Source organism: Crotalus tigris, unplaced genomic scaffold, assembly GCF_016545835.1.
Source record: "Crotalus tigris isolate CLP2741 ecotype Arizona unplaced genomic scaffold, ASM1654583v1 scf7180000017731.4096049, whole genome shotgun sequence".
Lineage (NCBI taxonomy): Eukaryota > Metazoa > Chordata > Lepidosauria > Squamata > Viperidae > Crotalus > Crotalus tigris.
In genome coordinates, this window is record NW_024096599.1 from 375,660 (window position 1) to 399,815 (window position 24,156).

General features: G+C 39.6%; 1 protein-coding gene across 34 annotated transcripts in view; it reads right to left on the bottom strand.

Annotated features, from left to right (window-relative positions):
* Positions 1-24,156, bottom strand: part of EPB41L3 (erythrocyte membrane protein band 4.1 like 3) — a 125,856-nt gene that overhangs the window by 68,219 nt on the left and 33,481 nt on the right. For 3 of the 34 annotated variants that reach the window (XM_039339137.1, XM_039339136.1, XM_039339124.1), the window contains exon 1: positions 10,580-10,760. The exons of 2 other annotated variants lie outside the window; for them this stretch is intronic. The gene's annotated coding sequence lies outside the window, so the exon portion shown is untranslated. Of the gene's footprint in view, positions 1-8,449; positions 8,646-9,813; positions 10,033-10,188; positions 10,321-10,579; positions 10,764-24,156 lie in introns of those variants that run through there. 29 more of the 34 variants (XM_039339149.1, XM_039339145.1, XM_039339151.1 and 26 more) reach the window with 21 other exon arrangements.

Consider the following 24,156-nt stretch of genomic DNA (forward strand, 5'->3'; position numbering starts at 1 on the left):
AGAGCCATCTTAAAAAAGCAAGCTGGATAAATGAAGCGTGATGCCTGTTTCTCACTTCAAATCTGCAGTCTTTTAGCAGTCACTTAGTTTTAAGCTTTTAAGTTACCATCTGTCCCCATAAACCCTTCTGAACTGAAATCTTTCTTTACAGAATCAAAGTTTCCAAATAGCTTTTCAATGTAATATTTCATTCACGGTATTTTGAAAGATTCCATACATCTTCCATTCACAACACTCCCTGATTTCCTCACAACTATTTAAAATCAGAAAGAGAGAATTGCAGAGCAAGAACGGAGTACAAGGTTCCTCCAGTGCAACTTTCTGCAAATTATATTTAAACATAATGTTCTGTATTGTATTATACAGATAGTTCTCAACTTACAACCCTCATATTATGACATTTTTGCCATAGTTGTTAAGCCAATCACTTCAGTTATTAAGTGAATCATACGGTTATTAAACAAACTCGGTTTCTCTCATTGAATTTGCTGGTTGAAAGCTAGTTGGGAGAGTTGCAAATAATGATCACATGACTCTGCTCACTGCAATCATCATAAATACATGTTAAGCACCCAAATTTTGATCACTTTACTGTAGAGATGCTATGATGGTTGTAAGTGTGAGAACGGTCATAAATAATTTTTTTCAGTGCTGTTATTAAGTTCCAATGGTTGTTAAAAAAATCATTGTAAAATGAGGACTACTTCTAAGTGTGAAATAGAACAAATGTTCCATTTTTAAGTTTTAATGCAAAGACTTCTATTACAGAACATAAATTTGTTCCTCATTACAATGTATTGTATTTTTTGGACAACAGAGTTCACTTTAGTTAAGTGTTCTTCTAGGATTTCTAATCCTTCACAATTCAAGCAAAACCAAACATAAACAGATAAAAAAACTGCAGCTATCTGTCTTATCCAATATCTTCTTTAAGTCCTCAGTTTGTTAGGAATAGAATTTTAGAATAAAAAGTAAAGTGACATGTACTCTGTAAAATTTCTACATGCAGACAGAAAGATTTCTACACAAAATTTCTACACGTAGACTGCAAGATTTCTACACAATTTCTACATGTACACGTACCTTGGAAGAGTTCTGCACATAGGCTATAGGATTTCCACACTGAGCTATAGGATTTCATGATAAAATACATATAAGGGAATAGGTGAAGCAAAATAGTAAGGGGCAGGGATAATGTATTTTGTTTAGGCGGCTCTGATAAGATTGTAACCTCAGAGGAGGGGCCAAGGCGTTGGGATAGAATGTATATAATGTGTGTTTTTGCTGTGACTAGGTATGGCTCAAATATTTATTTGGAGTCCACCATGCTTTGCAAACCGTTGTAGCCAATAAATCTCTGTCTAATTTCAACTTGCTGTTTGGTGTTATTCAGTGGGCTAGAATTTCTACCAACAAGTTCTAACTATCTACTCATCAATTTTATATGTTCTAACCAGTGTTTGGAAAGGTCAACTGGAAATCAACTTGATTTAATTTTAAGCAATATTTTGGTACTTCTGTTTTAATATCATGCGGCATTCAAATAAGACCTTTGGCTTAGGAGCTGAGTAAAAACAATAGAAACAAAAACAACCACTATTCTTCTGGGAAAAGTAAAGAACTTGTCTGAAAGGTCTATGACAGAAATCACTACAACAGAAGTGAAGGATGCTGTATTTTCCATGCATCTTCCCCCATAGCCAATCTCAACTACAAATGTATTTTCTTTCATCTATCAGTGATAATCTTTTATACACTGTGTTCAAAAGTACAAAAAGTGCCAGCGGTTTGCAAGGAGTTTAACCGATTGTTAGATATAAATCATATTGCCCCATCATATCAATTGTTTGATATAAATCACACAGTCACTTAGAGATCATTATCTGATAACTCTTGGTGTGTTTTTTTCTCCAGCTTAGAAAAAAAAATCAAGACCTAAACTTTACACAGGTATTAAGGTCTTTTACAATAATTGCTTAAGCTCTACCTAAAGCAGATATATAGCAATTTATTGTACAATGTGACCCTAACCTCACTGTACATCGTACAATAGGAGATATATAGGAGATATACCCAGGAGAAGTGCAATCTTTGTTTCATTTTTAATTGTAATTGGCTAAAGCAGGAAACTCAGATACACATTTAACATTGTCAAAGGAATAAACATACTGTCTATGTGCAGAATTTTCAGGTGTGTTTCTGTATCCCCCTATGTCTTCCCCACAATAATCCATCTCTTCTTTCCCATAGTTGCTGCTACCATTTCTCTTCGCCTTCATTCCCTCTACCGGTCCATGAGTCAATAGCAAGAACAACAAGTAAAATGTTGGTTAGTTATTGCACGTTACTTTTTTTCCTGTCATTAACTATTTACTCAAAGCGAGCTACCAAATAAGCAGCAGAGGTGACAACCCAAAGTAGAACCAAAAGCCTCTGTTTGACAGCGGCTCAAGATAGGATAAGAAGTACATGTGACAATAGGTCAAGAACAGGACAAAAGTACCTTTGACAGTGGCTCAAAACCAAGACGAAGTATTCCCATTTGTCCAAGAACTGATGTACCCTATAAATGATGCCTCTTCACTGCAGTCTTCTTATTACAATCCTACTGATGATCTCAGAAATGCTAAAGCTGAGAATTGGGTTTTCCTTTTTTTAAGAGCAGTTTAGAATACAGAAGAAAGTAGCTACATAGCATTGGTCATGGGGAAGAAATAATTGAGGATCAAGTGACTTATGTAAGCGGAAGCCCTTTCCAGTGACTTCAGTCCTTAGTGTAGAAACAAATCAGCTTGTGGAACAACTGTAAAATAGTGATTAAGGAACAAAATTGGTTCAAATCTGCCCTTAATTACAGTGTTTCATGGATGAATTTAGGTCAATTATTATCCTTCCTTGTTTTCTCTAGTAGGAATAAAAAAAAAGAGAGACAGAAGGCAGAAGAGAAATTCATCATCATCACCACCACCACCAATTTAAATTTTAGAGCTATTACAATTGAGACTTTAAACTATTTTTTTTTTAAAAAAAAGATCTTGGAAAGAAATGGTGTACAAGTAATTCTTGACTTACAACCCATCATTTTATGATCATTTCACATTGTGACAGCTCTGGAATGACCAAATATATGGTTGCACAGCTTTACGACTCATTATAGCACTCTGCTGCACTTGACTGTGATTCACTTAATGATTGCAGTGTTTCTTTAATGATCTTAGCAAAAAAGGACAGAAAATTACTTCTGGATGTGTGGGTACTAACAACTTATGACCAAATTTCCAGTCCCAATTATAGTCATAAGTTAAAGACTATCTATAAGACCAACTGCTTAATTATCTAAATTAACTTAAAAGATATGATCAAAGGCAGTGATTCCCAAATGATGGCCTATAAAAGTCTACTACCTGGTCTGTCACCACTTCCCTGTGTTCACCAGCCAAAGTTTATTTGCTACTTCACCTTACTTCATTGTCATGCTTTTGCTGCCTTTCCACATTTAGGGCCAGTTAGCTGCCAGATCAGACCCATCCCAAATCAGTTCCTGGGTGTTCAAAGCAAACCAGCTTTGATAAATGCAAGTGATAAAACAGTGATGGAATACTAACATTAAAAAAAAATGGCAACAGTGAACAACTTACCAACTGCCAGTCCAAACTGTGATCTCACAGAAACAAACCCAAAAGAAAAGTGTGATTTAAAAACTAGAGTATAAAGATGAGAATTTAAACATGAGATTTCCCTGAGCCCACTCCCTTAGAATTCAGAAATTTTTATAGAATAACATCTTAATCAACAAGTTCTGATAAGATTTATTGTTATTATTGCAATGGATACATTAAAAATCAAGTAGTAAATATTTAACTTTGAGAGGAAAATGCACAAATACTGGTTTTTAAAAGGTATTTAAAAATAAAGGGAATGAGAAGGCAATGTAAATAGTTATTTCAATGTTGCAAGGAGGTCTTTAATTGGATAACTATTTTCCAAAGTTTCATTTGAGAAAAGATTATTTCAGAAAGACACCATATTTGGCTATTATAATTCACATGTAATTTATAGTGAATAGTTAAAAGATTTGATCAAATTTATGTAAGCAACAGGTTTTACATGCATTTCATACCATTGATTGAGCTGTCATCACAAACTGTAATATGCTTTGAGGAAGATAAAATTTAACTATATGATGCTATATTTTGATTAGTAGTCCCAACAATTTATCTAAGAGTTCACAATGACCTGACCTGGTTTGTTGATACAGACCAACACTTAAGTGATAAAGCAACAAAAATCTATTTATATGGACACTGAAGTTTCATTCAAATATAGTAAAGCTACCTCAAATTATTATTAATTTTTTGCTGCTCCTTACACTTCTTGGCAAGTTGCTCCTCCAGTATTATTATGACAACTACTGCTAATGGCAAGATTTATAACAATAAGCCTGCAGGACAGTCCTGGCTCACATCTGGGTGAGCCATATGATGCCTTCTTGCAGCCTGCTTTTCCTCTTTCTATCATATGTCAAAAGTACTAGGAAGCAAGACTTTTGTCCTTACATGTCTACTAAAGTCATTTTCAGGTTATCAGGCGTTACCACCTGATAATAAAATCCATGTAATTAGACGTGTTTTTAAAATGATAAAATTGTGGGATCAAGATTAAAACTTTTTGCTTTTTCTTTCTGATGAAGAAATAAAATAATCAAATTGTCTTGTGTAGCTGATAAATAAAGAGGGAACATTTAAGTTATTTTGCAAATTACTCTACTTCCCCAAGCATGAACAAAAATATTTAGTTACAAAAATATGATCTTAAAATAACTAGTATGTTTTAAATGTTCTGGAAACTAAAAGTAGGAAGCCTAAAGTTTGAAGAAAAACAAATTATAAGCTGCTTACTATGAAGTTTAATTTTTGCTATTTTTTTAAAAAAAATTTCTCCCAGATACATTTCTTGATGTTTTCTCAGCTTGCATACTTTTAGTGAAAGCAATTTATCAGTATTTCTGGACTACTAACACAATCTTGTGGGCTGAGGATGACTTATGTCTAACACAGATGGAAAATAGAATTTGCAGTTGTACTTGTAGTGTTTATTTCCACTTGTGTCAAACAGAGTTTAAAGGCTTGGGAAAATATTTTGAAATGCTGACAGATGTACAATCACATGGCATCTTGTTTCCCAAGTTCACAATTAACAGTTTTCAAAATTTCTTTCTCCAGTTTCCTTGACATGAACCCGGCTGAGGGATTGTTTCAGCCTGACTCATTAGATCTGGCAGAGAACGAATATTATGGGTACCATGGGTTAGGGACCATATGCCTCCTCTGATGGGAAATCCACTATATGGAACATCTTCACCTTGAAATTAGATTAGCTTCATAAGTTTCGATATTCCAAAAGACCTTCAAGACTTAGTTATATTATCAGGCCTGGGACTCCAAGAGAATCAACAACTTGCATTTATGGATCCATTGTTGAGGTGCCATTCTTATCCTCCCTTCATCTAGGTTTTTATCTTTGTTTTTTAATTAATATGGATTTTTATACTTTATACCAGACATGTCAAACACAAGGCCCAGGGGGCCGGATGCGGCCCGCGAAGTGGTTTCATGTGGCCCGCGAAGCCATCCTGGAAAGTGAAGGAACGGCCCCCTTGGCCCTGGCCAGCCGGGAGCCAATGTACAATTTTGTGGTGGCCATCTATGTTGAAACGCATTTAGTCTTAGCTCCATAACCAACCCCCTGTATGGCCTGAGAGGAACAGTGAGGCTCCTCCAGTGGACCATGCCTTGGCACTTGCCCTGGTCCCACCCCCTTCTGCCAGAGACCCTCAGATCTATCCCACTCCTGCCTAGGCCCCCATAGGCACTCTTGACGCGAACAATGTATAGCTGGCCATACCCACCCAGTAGGCCACATCCACTCCATCCACGTCCACCCATAGGCCACACCCACCCGGCTCCTGAGGGCAACCAGATTGCTGATGCGGTCCTCAATGAAATTGAGTTTGACACCCCTACTTTATACCTGTTGCTTTTACATTTTTTATTTTATCTGATTGTTTGGGGTGGCCTGGAGTCACTTTAAGTGGGCTTGGGGAAAGAGAGAAATTTGACAGACAAATAATAGTCAGACTTCTGAGTCTATATATAAAATATTATTGGGGCTAAAGTTTATTTGATTGGATTAGGCTTGTTAAACTTGCATAATGAATTCTGTAGTGTAACAAATCTGACTGACATTCTCTGTTGAGAGAATAGGTTCTCCTACTTGAGAACACCTCCAAGGTCCCTTCCAGCTCTATTCTTTCTATTCTATTCTATTCATTACAAAAATTTATAATATTCAATTAATTACATCCCTACTACTTTTAATGCTATAAAATAGGCATATACTTTTTTGATCCCAAATTATGAATCATATAATCTTGTTCTGTATACTTTGTACCAGCAATTATTAATCTCAAGTAAAAAGTAATCTTACTTTTTCTTGCTTTTTCTTCAAGAGTGTTCAAATTAGGATTTATGGAGGAATAAATCCATAAACACATCTCAATAATATTTTTGATGTATTTTAGTAAATATTCACATATTTTTTTAAAATAAGCATTTTTAGGTTACAATAAAAACACATTTACCTAAAAATAAATGTAACTGGGCATGTGGGGTCATTCTTCTTAGCACACACGCAGAGAGTGCACTAACATTGGCACAAATATATTATCAAAAAAGTTTATATAACATTATTGGGGAAAAAAAGATGTAAAGAACATAGCATCTGCTTTCTGTCATTTTATTTCTAAAGATGTACAGACAGTCCAAGACAACTGTAATCTTATTTATTGGATTTATTACGATAGCCCAGACAGTCAGTCTCATAGCCCCACCCTAATTTTCTTGAGCTAAAGTGATGTCATGTCCAAAGCAGTATTAAGACTTCATTGCTACAATTCTAGTTTTTTCTGTAGTCTCCACCCTCTTTCTTCATAGCATGACACTACAAAAATAAGAGGGCCATCAGAGAGCTTTCTTATGGCAGGCACAAAGGAAACAATACATTTTACAAACTTTCACTTTCCATAATAAGGAGGTGCAATAATTTAGAAACAAATCTAGTCAAAGCAGTTTCAGTAAAAACAAAACAAACTGTAACAAGATAATGGTTCTCCCTGAAACCACATACCGCTGCCTTTACTAACAAAAGTCAGACTAGGTTACTAGGCTGACAATCATGCTATCTAAAGAAAGTCAGAATGAAAAAAAGCAGCTATTCCAAGTTTATTTCGCTAAGAATAGTTTTCTTTTACATTGTCCTTTACCAATATGTTCTCTTGAACTGTTTGATTGGAACTTCCATCCTCCTCCTTCATCATAGTCATGTTAATGGGAGATATTAGAAATTATGGCTGAATGCCTCTGTATCAGGTTAGGAAAGGAAATCATATTTCACATTATATATTAATTTTACTTCCACTCTAGACTCCAGATTCTATTAAACAATTTTATTTAAAGTAATTAAAGATAACTATTATACTTATTTATCTAGGAGAAAGTGCTTTATCTAGGAGATAGAACTATACATTTTCAAGGGAAATTCAATGGAAGATGTGGATAGCAGAGTTAGCAAAAAGTTAAGTATTATCTTCCAACTTCTACACTAAGCCAAATACAAGATGACCTAGAATAAAATCCCACTTTTCAATATTATAAAGGTACCAATCAAATAAGATAAATGAAAAGCAAAACCCATATACTGTATCTACTCCAACGCTCCTTTATAAATTGCAAAGTCCAAACAGAATTTAAATACAAGCCCAAGTCTATATACCAAGTAAATTGCTTATAAATAAATTACCTATAGCCATTTTTTACTTTTAGAACAGTATTAACAATGTCAATGAAATCATTAGAAGGCTACAGTGAAATACCATTTTTATTTTTAACATATTGCACAAATAATTATCCTACATATTTAACTTGTTTCATTTATCGACTTACAGTAGTTAATAATAAAACAAATAAAACAAAGCAATAAAAAGCTGGAAATGATACTAAGCATATTTTGCAATGAAATGTCAGTGCAAAATGGCATTAATAACCTTATGTACAAACAATTTTAAAATTCAAACTGACCTTGTCAGAAATGCAAAACAGAATCAATCAAAATATGTTTAACAGACATTTTATAAGAGGAGATCACACAAGAATGTTAAATAGCTTCATTGCTTTTATATGAAATGGAAAACTACATTTAACATTTCTCTCAAAATATTCGCAGACTTCATTGCGACTTTTGCAATCAAATACTCAAGTGGTCATCAACCACTGAGTCACCATTGGTTTTTATTTTTTAAAAAAGAAAGTTGGACTCAAAAACCAGAAAAATAACACTTCCAAACAGGACCACGATTTAAACACAATGCACCATATGTTGATTCTCAGCTTACAAGTTTGCCTGGTTCTTTGCTTCCCTCTTGTTTCCTCCCCCCATCCTATACATCTGATTAATACCAGCTGTTTCCCTCGATCTTTCCATTCAAGCCCGCAGGAGCCTTCTTTCTCAACTTTATACTCCAGACTGCAGCCGAAATACATACAGCCACAAGGGCCTTGGGATTGGAAATGCAAAAAGGAGGATATAGCGCTTCCACTGCAGAGGTCCAGATCTACAATTTACTATATAACCACACCCACCGCATTGCAGAAGCCACAAGCGGGGGAGAGACGGGGTGGCTGGGGGGGGGCAGACTGGAGCCCACGGAGAGACAGAACATATTGCTACCAACCGAGTTTCAAAAAAAGAAAAAAAAGCCAGAATTTGCAGGCGAATTCTGCAAAAGAGCAGTCAAGTTGAAAGAAACCCAGGGACGTGAACAATTCTAAGTTGAACAAGCGCGGCGGAGTAAAAACCACATGGCATTTAAGGCGGGATTAAGCTACTTTTTCTTCTGCCGCCAAAACTACTTCGCAGCATCCCCACAGAAACTGAGTCATTTTTTTCTTCTTTAAAAAGTATCTACCCACCCCTTTATTTCATTTCTTAGCATAAAAAAGATCCAAGCCGGAAAGCCAGATCGTCAATAATTTATAGAGGTAATCAGGGACGATGCTTAGCGATCAGCAATTATCACAAGGCAAAGGCGCATGGCTGTCGCCAGAAATCAAGAAACATTGAGAGTGCAGAGGGCCAAAAAGAACGACTAATAGGAACTTGCTATCTGGGAAATGAAATTTCTGTAAGAATTCGTCCCACTTACGGGAGGGGGGGGGCGGCGGAGAGAAAGCTCAGAAAAGGAAAGCGAGGTTCTGAGCAGAACTCCAAGGTAGGCAGCAAGACTGGGACTGACCCGCGCATTTCGCTCATTTTAGATCCAGAACTCAATGGACTTAGTCAGGCAGCCAAGCAAACACTGACTTCCCTAAGAGGAAAATCAGGCTACCGGGCGCTTCACTACCGCCTGAACGAACCTAGCCCCGCATCATCAACTAAATCACCGTTGGTCTTATTGCCAGGGGAGTTCCCCTCAAACAACAACAACAAAAAAAAAAAAAAAACAGGGGAATGAAAGGGTAGGTAGGGCTGACAGGCTGGATGCATCCAGACTCAGCTTCGCGTTCGCCTGCAGTTTTTGCTTGGTGACCCTTTCACCAAACGTATAGAGACAAGCGGGTTGCCTGAGCAAAAGTCAACCCTGCCCCCAACTCCGATTCCACAGACTTCCAAATTTCCCCTCAGCCGACGAGCGCTATAAAAATGACGACGCCAACATACCACCTCCCCCCCCTCCCCGTAACGATGCAACTCTATTACCTCGGAATTCCACCCTCTCCAAAGGGAGCCGCTGCAGACCCTAATCGTGCGGGGGTGGGGGGAGTCAACTTGCAATGTGCGATAATTACAAAGCAGGACCATTTGTCGGGCCACTCTGACAAATACACCGCCACTCCAGCCAATTCACGCTGCAGTTTGCTTCTGCGTTTCCTCGCCGACCCGATGCAGACCATGCCATTCCTCCACGAGCCCTTCAGCATTTATCTCTCCTCCCCCACTTCCCCTCCCCCAAGCGCCCTTTTTCCCTGCCCCAATTTTCAGGGCACACTGGGAGAATACGTAAATGTACAGAAAGAACTTGGCCGGGACTAGCAAATAAAGCGTAGTTCGCCATCTAAATCAAGTTATCCGTACCTAGTTTAGCCAAGTCATCCAATGAATTGGCTAGTTGGACCCAGGTCATACATTGCTCTCGTTTGCGTGCATGCGTGAACGTACAGCGACTTTTGCCCAAGTCTTTTTTTTTCCTCCCCCAAGCTCGTAGACAGGACGCAAACGTACATATCCGCCCATCTCGTGTAATGTCGTTGTTCTGCGGACCGATCCCGGTCGAAACCTTCCACCGCGAACTGTTAACTTAAAAATGGCTCCTAGTATATACATCACCACAGACTTAAATCAATGCAGAAGAGGAAGGCCTTAAAAGCTTTTCATCTTCTCCATTTCTCCAAATCTGCTTTACATTAGCGATTCCCCAAACTGCATGACAACCCCACGCAAAAGGCGAGAATGGAGATCTGCGTACCTTATCAAAAAGCCGCAGCCGCAGAACCCGGACCAGGGATCGAAGTCTGTTCCAGCGCGTCACAAGGACGCGCAGCAGCTGCAGCAGAGCCACGCGTCAGCAGCAGCAGCACAGTCGGGCTCTGCCCAGGACGAGCCCTCCGCAATTTTCAGCAAATCAGAAATGTGCAAGCGCTTCTAAGACCCCGACAGACCTAAACGAGGTAGGAGCTACATCCGGCCAGTTTTTTTTTAAAGTAGAAAATCGATTCTTTTACTTAGAACCGGATGCTCTACACACTTAATTATCAAAGACGGAGTGCCAGCCCTTACTATACATGGCATTATGTTTGCATTTGCGAAACGGCGTTAGCCGCTTCTACTTTGTTTTGAAGGAAAAGCAACCAGTTGAGTAACACCAATAACAGTTATTTGTCATCTCTTCATCGGAGAGTGGAAAAGACTGGCGGGGGGGGGGAGATGCTCCATCCAGAAGATCTCCAGGTTTATCTCTTCCAGCTACTCTTTTATTGTACGCTTTGCCACTGCAGCAAATGTGAAAACAAGAAAGCAAGGGAAGCTTTGACACCCTTCATGTCGTCCTGGTCTGACCACCTAAGACAGGATTGGACCAACTTATTGGCTAGAGAAGGAAAGGATAAGCGTTCTCTTCTGCCTGCAACTCTGGATAGTGCAGCACAGAATTAATAATGAAGAATCACCTAATTTTCTCAACCACTGTAGCCTAGTGTGGGGAAATGGGGGATTGACTCAACTACTTCAGTATTTAACATCATCCAGCAAGAAGGACAGAGTATGCAGGCAGAGATAAAAAAAATCCTTCTTCCATCTCTGCACCTCCCAGAGGGCGTAGTCCAATAGTCCACTGCTTTGTTTTGTATATTTCCTCTCTGGATAATACAAGTGTCTCTCCTGCAGTGTGCTAAGAAATGGGATGTGCAACGCCCAGGAAGTCACAGAACAGATTGTAAATGAGGAGCCAGAGATACCACCACCACTTTGTCCAGTCTTGTATACCTACAAAAGCAGTTGACAGGTTTCGTTTTCTGTCACTAAAAAAGACAATATTGATAACGTTGTGCAGTTTTGTCAAAGGTGGCAAAAGAGAACCTGCATAGAACAAAGAATATGATGTTTGTGTTGGCTAGAAGTCCATTAGTACATCAATACTTCTTTCTTCCAAAGTAGGGTACAGTGATTTCTCTAATTACTGTTCCCAGATGAGAAAGACTGAGAACAAGAACTTAAGCCAGAGCTGGGCTAAAATTCCAAAATTTTAGAAGATGGTAGTTACAACATGAGTGTTATATCTGACTCAGATGACTTCCCTAGGGCCTAGGCCAGGGGTAGGCAACCTTGGCTCTTTTATGACTCATGGACTTCAACTCCCAGAATTCCTGAGCCAGCATGGGGGAAACTATGGCCCCTTCATGACTTGTGGACTTCAACTCCCAGAATTCCTGAGCCACCATGGCTCAGCTTGGAAACCTCTCCCTTTGCACTCAGCGTGGCTGGCTCAGGAATTCTGGGAGTTGAAGTCCCCAAATCATAAAAGAGACAAGGTTGCCTACCCCTGGCCTAGGCCAAACAAAAAATAATCATAGTAGCTCTATTCAGATTATGCAAACAATTGTACAGCAGTTACCAAATATCTTGCACTTTTTCATAATAATTGCTTCTCATATTCCCCAATATTAATTCACATAGTTGATCAATTTTTTTAGTTCTACCAGCTTGGAAATTTTGTTTGGGTTACTATATGTGGATAAAATTTGTTTCTGTATTAAAGGTTTACCCATGTAGTCATTCTGCCATGCTTTCATCCCTGGCTCCACAATGGGCTTATATTGTCTGGAGGATAAGGAAGATTACCTCAGAATCACAGAATCAAAGAATCCTAGTGCTGGAAAACAACCTAGGAAGTCTTCTAGTCCAACCCCTTGCCCCTGGCAGGGGTCCTTATTCCATACTGGACAAATAGTTGTCCAGTCTTTTCTTAAAAATTTCCAGGGATGGAGCATCTACAATTTTTCAAGGCATGCTGATCCATTAATTGTTCTCACTATCAGGAAATTTCTCCTTAGTTCCAGGTTGGATGCTTCTCTGATGAGCTTTCTATCCATTGCTTCTTGTCCTACCCACAAGTGCTTTGCAGAATAAATCAACACATTCTTCCTTGTGACAGTATTGGAAGACAGCTATCTTGTCACCCCTAAGCCTTCTCTTTATTAGGCTAAACATACTTAATTCCCTTAGCCGTTCATCATATGGTTAAGCCTACAGGCCCTTATTATCTTCGTTGCTCTTCTATGCACTCTTTCTAGGGTCTCAGCATCTCTTTCGTATTGTGGTGTACCAGAACTGGATGCAGTATTCCAATATACTGTCTCTCTGTTGATGCTATGGAAGTTTGAATTAAATGTGACACTTGTATCTCCTAATCCAGGTTAGAGGGCAAATTGTTTGAAATTGCTGAGTGTTATAAATTATTTTTTAACATGTTTTTGGGGACTGACTGAGGGCCATCTGGAGCTAGATATTGATTATTTATGTATTAGCATTGTGCTTTATTTATTGTACTTTATTTTGATCTGCTGAGAGTGCAGTGGTTTTATTTTATTATATGCTCCCTTGAATCAATTATAATTTAGCAAAATATATGTTTGATAAATCATTTTATCAAGTAAAACAAAAACAAAATACCATTTAAAAGCTGTTCAGAACATAATAAAAGTTGAATAAGAAGCAATCAAATTATTGGTAGTGGACTAGAATTTGTATGCGACAAAATTAAATATAATGTAAATTAATTTAGTTCTAGTAAGAATTCTAATATTTGTGAATGCAGTTCTGCTAACAGAAAATAAGTGTGCTCAGATTTCCCTTACTTCTGCACGCTCTAATCACTTCTGGTTGTTTTCTTAAGCTCTGAATGAAAGTTTTTCTGAGATAGCCTAAGACATGGAGAATTGTAACACATTAGAAAAGCAAGAAAAATCAAATATACTCCTTTTATGAATGTTCAAAAATGTATTTCAGCTTGAATTAATGTTAACACTCCTTGGATTGGTTACAGCGGTGGTTCTCAATCTGTGGTCGGATGAACCCTTGGGGGGGCCCACGATGCTGTCAAGGGGAGCTTGGAGAAATGTTATGATTTAAATATTGAATTAAACCTTGGTGATTTGTGGCCATGGTCCACAAAAAGTATTTAAAGAGGACCTGTGGTGAAAAAACGTTTGAGAATCACTGGGTTGCATTGTTCTTTGACAAATCCTAAAAACAACCACAGTTTGGTGGAAAGGCTAAGGACGTTCACCACACTGGTTCCATCATTCCTCCCAAAAAGAAAACAGTTAAATCTGTAACTGTCAGTCTTGCCATGTCAAGAACCTCTCTCCTCCTCCTCCTTTCTGTTCAGACAATACCAAAGGCAGCTAACAATAAACAATAAAATATAAATAGTTGAAATGTGATGAAACAAATTTAAAACATTATTCAACAACTTATAACATTTTCATTATTTCAGTGCAGAGTGAACATTTTAGATTATATTCAATAGAAAAATATAAAAATGCTTATAAAAAGAGGACTTGTTATGGTTTTAAAAAAACAGACAGGGTCCCTGAATATTCACAAATTAAAAGACCTGTGTGATACACTTCCTTTGCCAGAGACACCTGGAAAGGACCTCTGAAAATGACAATATGCCTGGACTGATACATAAATGATCTGGTATATCTCGAAATACTCCTTCAAAATACTCCTCAATTTATGACCACAATTGAGATTGGAACTTCCTTTGCTAAACAAGGCACTCATTAAATGAGTCACTTCCAATTTTGTGACCTTTTTGCCACAGTCATTAAGTGAATCTGGCTTTCCCTTTTGACTTTGCTTGTCAGAAATCCCCTGGGAAGGTTGTAAACAACAATCACATGACCCTGGGACACTGCAACCATTGTAAATACATGCTGGTTGCCAAAAGCCCAAATTTAGATCACATGACAGCAGTGGAACATGGGAACATTGCCAAAGTTATAAATGTGAGAACTTTTTTCGCTTTTTTTCAATACCATCATACATTTGAACAGTCATTAAATGAACGATCATTAGGTGAGGACTACCAAATACATTATTTGGCAATATAATATCTTTAGAACAAGTGGATTAAATATATGGAGGAAAGACTAAACTGTTCCATAGCTTGCTAGAAGTTGGGATTGCAGAAAGACTTTGAGTGAAGAATGATCATATTCTCTTTCACTTTTTTCTAAAATTGACAGATTATAAATCATGTAAAATTATCTTCCTACTAATTCCTAGTGTCTGAGACTGGAAAGACACCAGTGTCTGATATTACTGATGGAATAAAAATGATAATTGTGTCCTTTTAGACTGCAATCCTCTATTTACTTAATGGGAAATAAATGCCACTGAGCTCAGTAGACTTCTGTCTGAGCAGACATATAGATAGGATTACATTATAAAGGGCAAACAATTTATGAACCAATTACTATAAGCAGGATCCATGTTCAGAATATGCCTTTCAAAAGTCAACTTCTAGAAACTAGGGGACCATTTATAATGATCAGGGCTATGCCAAACAAGATGTTTGTAAACTGAACTTCCTTTGGACAAAGGGATTTACAGGGATCTTTAAATACTGCAAGAACATTGTTAGACTCTGAAATCTCCTATTAAGAATAAAGTTAAATATTGTCATATATAAAACTACAACATACCTAACTGGATCAATAACAGAACTGTATGAACCTACTAACATTAATTGCTAACATGCAGGTATGAGTTTTGACCCAACTGTGGGATCAATTATCTTACTCTGACCAGCCATATTTGTATCCCAAAGAACCATGAGACTAGGTCTGGGTACTCTCCAATATCAGCAAAATTAACGAGACATAAGTGTAGAGTATCACAAAGACTGCACTCTATTGCAGAAATCACTGTAGGATCTGGTAGTTGTGGAGCATGCCACTTAGATATTTAGAATGTCTCTACTGTTGTATCTATGAGCATGGGTCCGTTGATGTAATGAAATCTTCCTATTTCCTCTTGGTACCAAAGTTAATAAAGTACCAAGTATTGTTTTTGTTTATTATTTGATTTATACCTTACCTTTCTCTTCTGGTGAACAAAAATAACAATAACATAAGTCAGACATGTCAAACACAAGGCCCAGAGGCCGGATGCGGCCTGCAAAGTGGTTTTCATGTGGCCCGTGAAGCCATCCTGGAAACAGTGAGGGAACGGCCCCCACTGCCTTGGCCCTGGCCTGTTTTTCTCCCTCCCTCATGTCAAATATTTCCCCATCACTCTGTACTTAGGAAGGAAGGAAAGAAGAAAAGGAGATGGAGGGTCTGAGGGAAGTCCTGCCTTAGTCTGCCCTGCTGGCCTTTCACCTAATCCTAATCCTTGCTCCCTCTTCCTGGCCTATCCTGGGGGTCTCCCATCCTATTGCTAAGGAAGCTTTGGATACAAAGCCGGGTTTCTTCCCATGGAGAGGGAATGGGCCTCTTCTGACTTTGCCCTCGTACCCTTTATGAGCAACTGGGTAAGAAGAGCAAGCACGGCAGCAGCAGCCTTGAGGAGGAGGTAAGTGCAGCTGGGCACCCCCTTGGGGAAGTGGGGCTGGGCTTGGTGCTGCGGATGCTCGAGAGCCAGGCTGGGAAGCCCACAACACCATCCAGCCACCCCCCCCTCGCATGACCTGAGAGGAACAGTGAAGCTCTTCCAGTGGACCATGCCTTGGCACTTGCCCTGGTCCCACCCCCTTCTGCCAGAGATCCTCAGATCTGTCCCACTTCTGCCCAAGCCCCCACAGGCACCCTTGACGCGAATGATGTAGAGCTGGCCACGCCCACCCAGTAGGCCATACCTACTCCATCCACGCCCACCCAGTAGGCTGCACCCACCCTGGCCACACCCACCCAGTCCCCCGAGGGCAACCACAATGCTGATGCAGCCCTCAATGAAATTGAGTTTAACATCCAATAAAGCCTGACAAAGGAAAAGCATTGTACAAATTCTTTAAATGTTGAGAGAGTGTTAGATACAATACTCAAGGGGGGGGGGAAGCTCTCTCCTCAATGCCTGAAACATGAACACTAACAAAAGCACATCTTCAAGACAGCCTTTCCCACCAATCCTACCTTGGCAAGTACATAACAAGGAATGTGCATCCTTAGATCAGTGGTTCTCAACCTGTGGGTCGGGACCCCATTTGGGGTCGAATGACCATTTCATGGGGGTCGCCAAACAAGGCTGTCTGCCATTTTTCCCCCTTTTCTTTGGCCACGCCCCTGGCACCCGGTGATGTATAAGTGGTTGGGGGTCACCACAACATGGGGAACTATATTATGGGGTCGCGGCATTAGAAAGGTTGAGAACCACTGCCTTAGATAGTCAGGTCCTGGCTTTAAAAGTCAGTATCAACACCTTAAATGTATCTGCTAACAACTGGGAGCCAAGGCAGGTCTTTTAGTACAGGCATTATTATTTTGCCCAAACATTTCTATAAAAAAACATTTTGATTTGGAACTCAGGTTTGTTCCTGCAATAGAAACTTCTGTCCTCTGAAGGCTTCTTATCCACAGTGTGAATCCTGCCAAAGGAATGGATGAGGATTTAGTTTTTAGAGATTCCCTGTCAGTTTCGGTTTATGTGACCTCTCCCACAAATCTGAAGAACTGGGAGAACTTTCCAGTGAGAAACTGCAGGACCTAAAGAAAATATATTTTTATTTATGCATTTATATATAATATTTCTAGGCCATTCTGCAATAGATGCTGTCAGAACAGCTTACAAATAAAACAATAATGTGAAAACAAAGGGAGAGAAGAAATAAATGCATAAATCCATCACCTAACATACTCATCAAACAAAAACAAAGTGAAGTCTAAGCTGGCCTCAAAATATACCTTATCAAACCTCCAAATCACCCCCAACTAGTTAGATAGTATCTCTGTTCAACTCTACAGTTTTGGACTCCATGGACATTTTGAAGCATTGGGAACTGCTGGTAGAAACAGAAAAATGATAATGGATTTGTTATTCATAGATGTAGAACATTTCAAATATACTTAAGTACACATATACAGCTCATCCCATAGAGATGGCTAGCAAAGGAAGCCGCCTATTCTACAAGTTCACCCTCTTTCACTAAAGTTAATAATGTCTGATATAAAATGCCTGATTTTTGAGACTATGAAACCTTGTATAGATGACAATTTTACAAAAACTAGAAATAGTACATGAAGATTTGTACCTGTGCACAGGCTGCACAAATTTTGATTCACAAATTTGATGCTCAGATTCTATTTTGATAATTGCCTGGTCATAGTTTTTCTCGTTTTCAAGTAGTACAGTAATAATAATAAGATAGTACAACAATAATAGGCACAATCCTAAAACAATTGGAGTATTACATGAATTGACAAATTCACCACCAGTCAATTGCAAAAGGCAGCTTTACTTGCAACAGCTTACATCCTGCAATGATATCCTTAGCACCATCAACAACATCTGCATATCCAAAGTTCTTGGGAAGTATGTGGATAAAAATGCCAAATACAGTCTAATCTTAGCCTATATAATTCGTTACATATAAAGATTATATTCTACACCAAAATCAGCAATGAATTAGATGTTATTTTAAATATGTAAGAATGTATTTAGAAAATGCTATAATACATAAGCTCACAAAATTTAATAAATCACAAAATAAACTGTATTTTCCTGTATTATCTATTTTCTGTTCATTAATTGATTTTTAGTCTTTATAAATTTTCTGGAACTTTCATTTTAAAAAGTCAAATGCTGTTTATTTATTTTTACAGTGAAGATTTGTTCACTGCAGTCTTATCAGAGTGAGTACTTCATGCTTGAATACCTTTTAAAAATATTTTTTAAAACTGAACACTACTGGCATTCTTCAATATATTGATCAATTCTCCAAAAACCCTAATTGCAATTGCCAATTATATATTCACAAAACCAAATATTATATTGGGGATATTTGAAAATACACATTCATGCTCAGTATGATGAGAAGAAACATGGCTATAATCAACTGATAATTAGTTTATGAGTTTATGAATAAGTATTTCCTATATTTTATAGATTGGATTTGTATGTACCAATTCAAGAGTTTAAGCATACACATTATAAAGTACCTTAAGTCCTGAAAAATTAGTCAATCAAAAACAGTTTTAGACCATGATGGTTTTAATAAATGAGATCCAAACCTACTGCATTTCTGCAATACATAACTGCAGAAATTAAGACTAACAACTAAGTTAAACAGGAATCATTTCAAAATTCAAATGATAAATATGCTTTGATAATTTAATTGTCAACTTCTGGGAGTCTGTTAATTTTACATTTATATACCAAACAATATATTTGAAGATTGTAGTTTTAATTTGCAATAACAAAATGTTTTATTTGCAAGATTATTTTATGTGGCCTTATAATAAAGTAGAATTAGCTTCTCTGGGTTTTTTTTTTCCTTTCTGGCATACCGGGGAAGGTTGACATCAGTCTTGAAAGTCTGATAGTACAACAGCCTGAGAGGTTAGGCGGGGTCTCTTCTTTCTTTCTCCACCCATTATGCATTTGCAAACTATGCCTTTTTTAAATCTGACTGATCCCTAGGCATGTGCATGTACATACATACATTAATGCCATTTTATTTTTTTATATGGAATTTTCTAATTGATGTGAACTTACTATGGTTTTCCCAGTTGCAATGTATGGCTGTGGAAGTTGGACCATAAGAAAGGCTGAGCGCCAAAGAATTGAGGCCTTTGAACTATGGTGCTGGAGAAGACTTCTGTGAGTCCCTTGGACTGCAAAGTGTTCAAACCGGTCAGTCCTAGAAGAGATCAACCCCGACTGCTCTTTAGAAGGCCAGATCCTGAAGTTGAAACTCAAATACTTTAGCCAGGACTCACTAGAGGAAGGACTCAGAGAAGAGCCTAATGCTAGGAAAGATTGAGGGCAATAGAAGAAGGGGACGACAGAGAATGAGGTGGCTGGATGGAGTCAGTGAAGCAGTAGAAGTGAGCTTAAATAGACTCCAGAAGATGGTAGAGGACAGGAAGACCTGGAGGAACATTGTCCATGGGGTTGCGATGGGTTGGACACAACTTCGCAACTAACAATAAAACTATGACATCTCAGAGGAGGCTTGTTGGGCTGGTTATTCAAAGGAAACCTAGCCTAACATGTTCCTTCATTAAGCAAATAAAGGTAATATGTTGCCATAGGAACAAAACTCTCAGGCAACTGCTTTCTGAAAGAGGACAATTTTGAGTGTTCTGAACTGATACAACTATCACTAAAAATGTCAAACAGCATCCCAACCCTAAGATGTTATAGTGTTGTGTGAAATCACACCAAACCTACCTGAGTTGGGAGAGCTTAGAACAATAACATAAGCTTTCATCTTGCACATGGTAATATGCTATCTTTGAAAATAGTCCAGAAGATTCAACTAGTACAGAACGCACTGGCACTGCATTCTGCAATGTATACCGTGTGCTCCAAGCCCCACACTGGCTTCCAATTAGCTTTCAAATTCAATTTAAGATGCTGGTTGTTATCTAAACAGACAAGTCTGGCTTGACACTGAAGCTTCTTCATGGAATTGATATACTTAACTCTTTCATCCCAGAAGAAACTGCCAAAAGTTTCTGCAAGGTACGTACCATGGAGGTACGTACCATGCTATTTTCTGATAGCAAAGCCTATCTTTCAAATAGTCTTCCATCTGAACTGGAGTTCTGGCCTTCCAGAAATTAGTGAAAGCAAAGCTATTTTGAAAGGCTTATGGTAATGCATAACACCTATAAGGGATAACTGTCCCATAGGTCTGGTCTTCATACATGTAATGTGGATATTTTATTTTGTTATGTTTCATTCCTGTAAACTACCACTGATGGCACAGTGGTTAGAATGCAATATTGCAGGCAAACTCTGCCTACAAACTGGAATTTGATCCTGATGGGAGTCAAGGTTGATTTGGTCTTCCCTCCCTCCAAGGTCGGTAAAATAAGGACCCAGATTTAAAAAGATAATCTTTACAGTTATTTTTTAGTGTGGGCACACTGGCACACATTAAAAATGAAATTCTGTTGCCTGCTCTCAAAAGTGTACACATACATAACACACATATAAACATGCTATATACAACATATGTGTATATACTACACCCTTACATATAAATACATATAAATATAAATATTACAGTATGCTGGCATTGTAAACTGCCCAGAGAATGCTGTAAAACACTATGGAGCAGTATTTAAGTCTAAGTGCTAGTGCTATTGCTATTACTAATAGTATTATGATTGTAGCGGATATAGAACAAATAAATAAATAAGGAGGGGACTGGAAAAGAAGAAATAGAGCATTTGGGATTGCAGAAAACAAAAATGATATTTTACTAATGGATTATATTTTCTTGCTAATTTATTTACTTATTGGAATATCATTATCAGTTTACTTTCTGCAAAATGAGAACTGACTAAAAGTTGAAGTTTAGAGTTTGGGATCCCTAAATTACATATTGCATATTTCATACCCTTTTAGGGCAGTATGACTATAACATATATTGTATGTGGCAGAATAGTATATAAAAATGCATTCTTTTTGTATTAAATTTCTATATAAAGCTTTAATGGTGACCTAAGAGAAAGCATAACTAAAACTCCTTAATTTTAGCCAACTCTTTCCATTAGATGCAGATCCCTGAAGCAATACCCCATGGCCAGTGATGGGATTCAAATATGTGAACAACCGGTTTTCTGTGTGGATACGGCTTCCAGAAATCCATTCTGGGTCTGGGCAACAAAAAATTAGCTACTGGTTCTGCCGAAATGGTGCAAACTGGCCGAATCCCACCACTGCCCATGGCACTTTGGGGTTTCTCTATCTTCTATCTTTACTATTTTTAAGGAGAATTATCTTTCTACTATTACAAGTACTGTATTTCCATTCCTTTTATATTATTTTTATCCATTTTAAAGGGAGCTGCAAATTTTAATAAAGTTAAGTAGTAAATGTTGCCTCTATAAGGTTTTGAAGTGCACTGTCTATTTTCATTTTTAAAAATCAGATTTTCAGAAAAGAGAACTGTTGAGTCCGTGGCGGAAAACAGACACGAGAAGCAGCTGGAGTTCTCAGTTTCTTTTATTCAGCGTTCAGCTTACAGGAAGATGGCTTCAGCCTCGCCCAAACGCCTCGCAGCCTCTTATATAGGCAACTCCCGGGTAAATGGGTTACTTTTCCCGCGCCAGCACCCGCGCATGCGCACGGCGCTGGCGACAGCCTGTCTGGTCCCGGGCAGCTTTGCACCTGCCCGGGACTGCCTGCAAACGCCCGAGCCGTTTGCAAGGCTCGGGACATAACACCCCTTTCCCCCGGGCTAAAACTACTACCAACATACAACATTTATTTTATACGACAATTTGCTCCCCAGTGCTCCCACTGTTTACTGGCTTTTGCCTTGCCAGCAATGTTATGTAATCTTCTAGGTACTTAGGAGAGTTCTTTGCTCTCTGTGACCTTCTTAGCTCTGGGTTACTGGCATAAGTCCCCTGACTGGAGGGAGGCGTGAGCCTGTTCTCTCTATTGTGCCCTGGTGTCTTCCAAGGACTGTGCCCCGATGCCTGGCCTGCTTGCTTGCCCACCGGGCTCATCAGGCCAGGACTTCTGTTGCTTTGTGACCTGGTTGTCCTACCTAGCTGTAGACCCTCAGGCCCCTTGAAGTGATAGCCACTGCTGGGCATCTCTGTAGAACCTCCTAGGTCAGTCCAAGACCTGTCAGGAGGCTGTCCATTCCCTGAACCCCATTCTGTGCTCGGGCTCGTGTGGGTTTCTGTACTTTCCCAAAACTCAGGTGTTCCCTGATTTGTGCTAGGGGTGTTGTAGTCGGGACTTGGCTCCTCAACTAGCTCTGTGTATGTTTGACCCCCTGTAGGATTTGGGGTAAGGTCAGGCCAACCTTGGGAATTTTGTGCCAGCTCTCTTGCGGGTAATGATTTGTTGGGATGCCCCCGGGTATCCTCCATTACTGGAGTGCTGTGTGATGTGTGTGGAAAGTGGGTATGCCCCCGGGGTGACTCCCTGGCTGGAGTAGGCGTGAGTGCCTGTTGTGTGGGTAAGCTCCATGACTTCCTTTTCGGAGCAATTGCGGACTCTGGGGACGGGCCGTTTGTGGCTCCCTCAGTGGAGATGGGCAGTAACTCTTGCCCTTCCCTTTGCTCCAAAGGGTCCCCCTCCCCCCCTGGAAAAGACCCAGGAGTTTCAGCAGAAAGGTCCCGCCTAGAGCGGAGTTGGTCGATGTGCCGACGCAGGACACGACCGTTGTCCAGGGCAACCTCGTAGGAGAGAGGACCTGTGATCCTGGACACAGAAGCGGGGACCCATGTATGACCAGGCCCGTAATTGCGAGCCCAAACCGGGGCACCCACAAGTAGTTGTCTAGGTGCCCTAGGATGTGAGGTAGATGAAGGCAGTCTGTCCGGATGCAACCGGTCAAGTCTAGTAGTAAGTTGGCGCCCCCAACGAAGTTCAGCTGGACTTCTCCCTGTAGAAGTGGACGGTGTGGTGCGATAAGAAAGGAGAAAGTCAGCCAACCTGTGATGCCAGTCCCCGTAGGTGAGTCTCTTCAAGGCGTCCTTTGCGATGCGCACCATGCGTTCAGCCATACCGTTGGTGGACAGGTGAAAAGGCGCAGACGTGGCATGACGAATCAGGTTTGCCTGTAATAAAGCTTGGAATTCGGAGGAGGTGAATTGAGGGCCGTTGTCGGACACAATGACATCTGGCAGCCCGTGTGCAGCAAAAATCCCCCTCAGTACCTGAATAGTCTTTGCAGTGGTGGTGGATGAGACAGGCACAACCTCAAGCCATTTTGAATGGCTGTCAAGAAGGACCAAGAAGAACTGGCCCTGAAAGGGTCCAGCGTAGTCAATGTGCACCCTAGACCATGGGGACTGTGTTTCCTCCCATCTATGCACAGGAGCTTGGGGCATCTCTGGGCGAGATTGTTGGCACAGGTGGCATGCGTGTACCTTAGCCTCAATACCTTTATCTAAACCAGGCCACCACAAGTGGCTTCGTGCAAGAGCCTTCATGCGAACAATGCCAGGATGACCCTCGTGGAGGGATTCTAAGACCCTAGTCCTCATTGAGGTGGGAATGACAACTCTGTTTCCCCAAAGCAGACAACCCTGAGAAAGGGACAGTTCGTTCCTTTTGGACCAGAAACTCTGAAACTCAGGACTAGGGCAGTGCTCAGGCCACCCGGACAGGACCCAGGAGCGGACACGTGAAAGTGTGTGATCTGTACCTGTTTCAGCGGTAACATCCCTGGCACTAAGAGGGAGCTCGGGCAAGGCTTGGATTGATAGAATGTTGACAGCTGGTGCGGGGGTCAGCTTCTACTACTGGCAGAGGCAACCTACTGAGGCCATCAGCATGGCCCATTTCTTTCCCAGGCTTGTGGATAATGAAAAATCATATGCAGACAAAAAATAGACCACCTAAGCA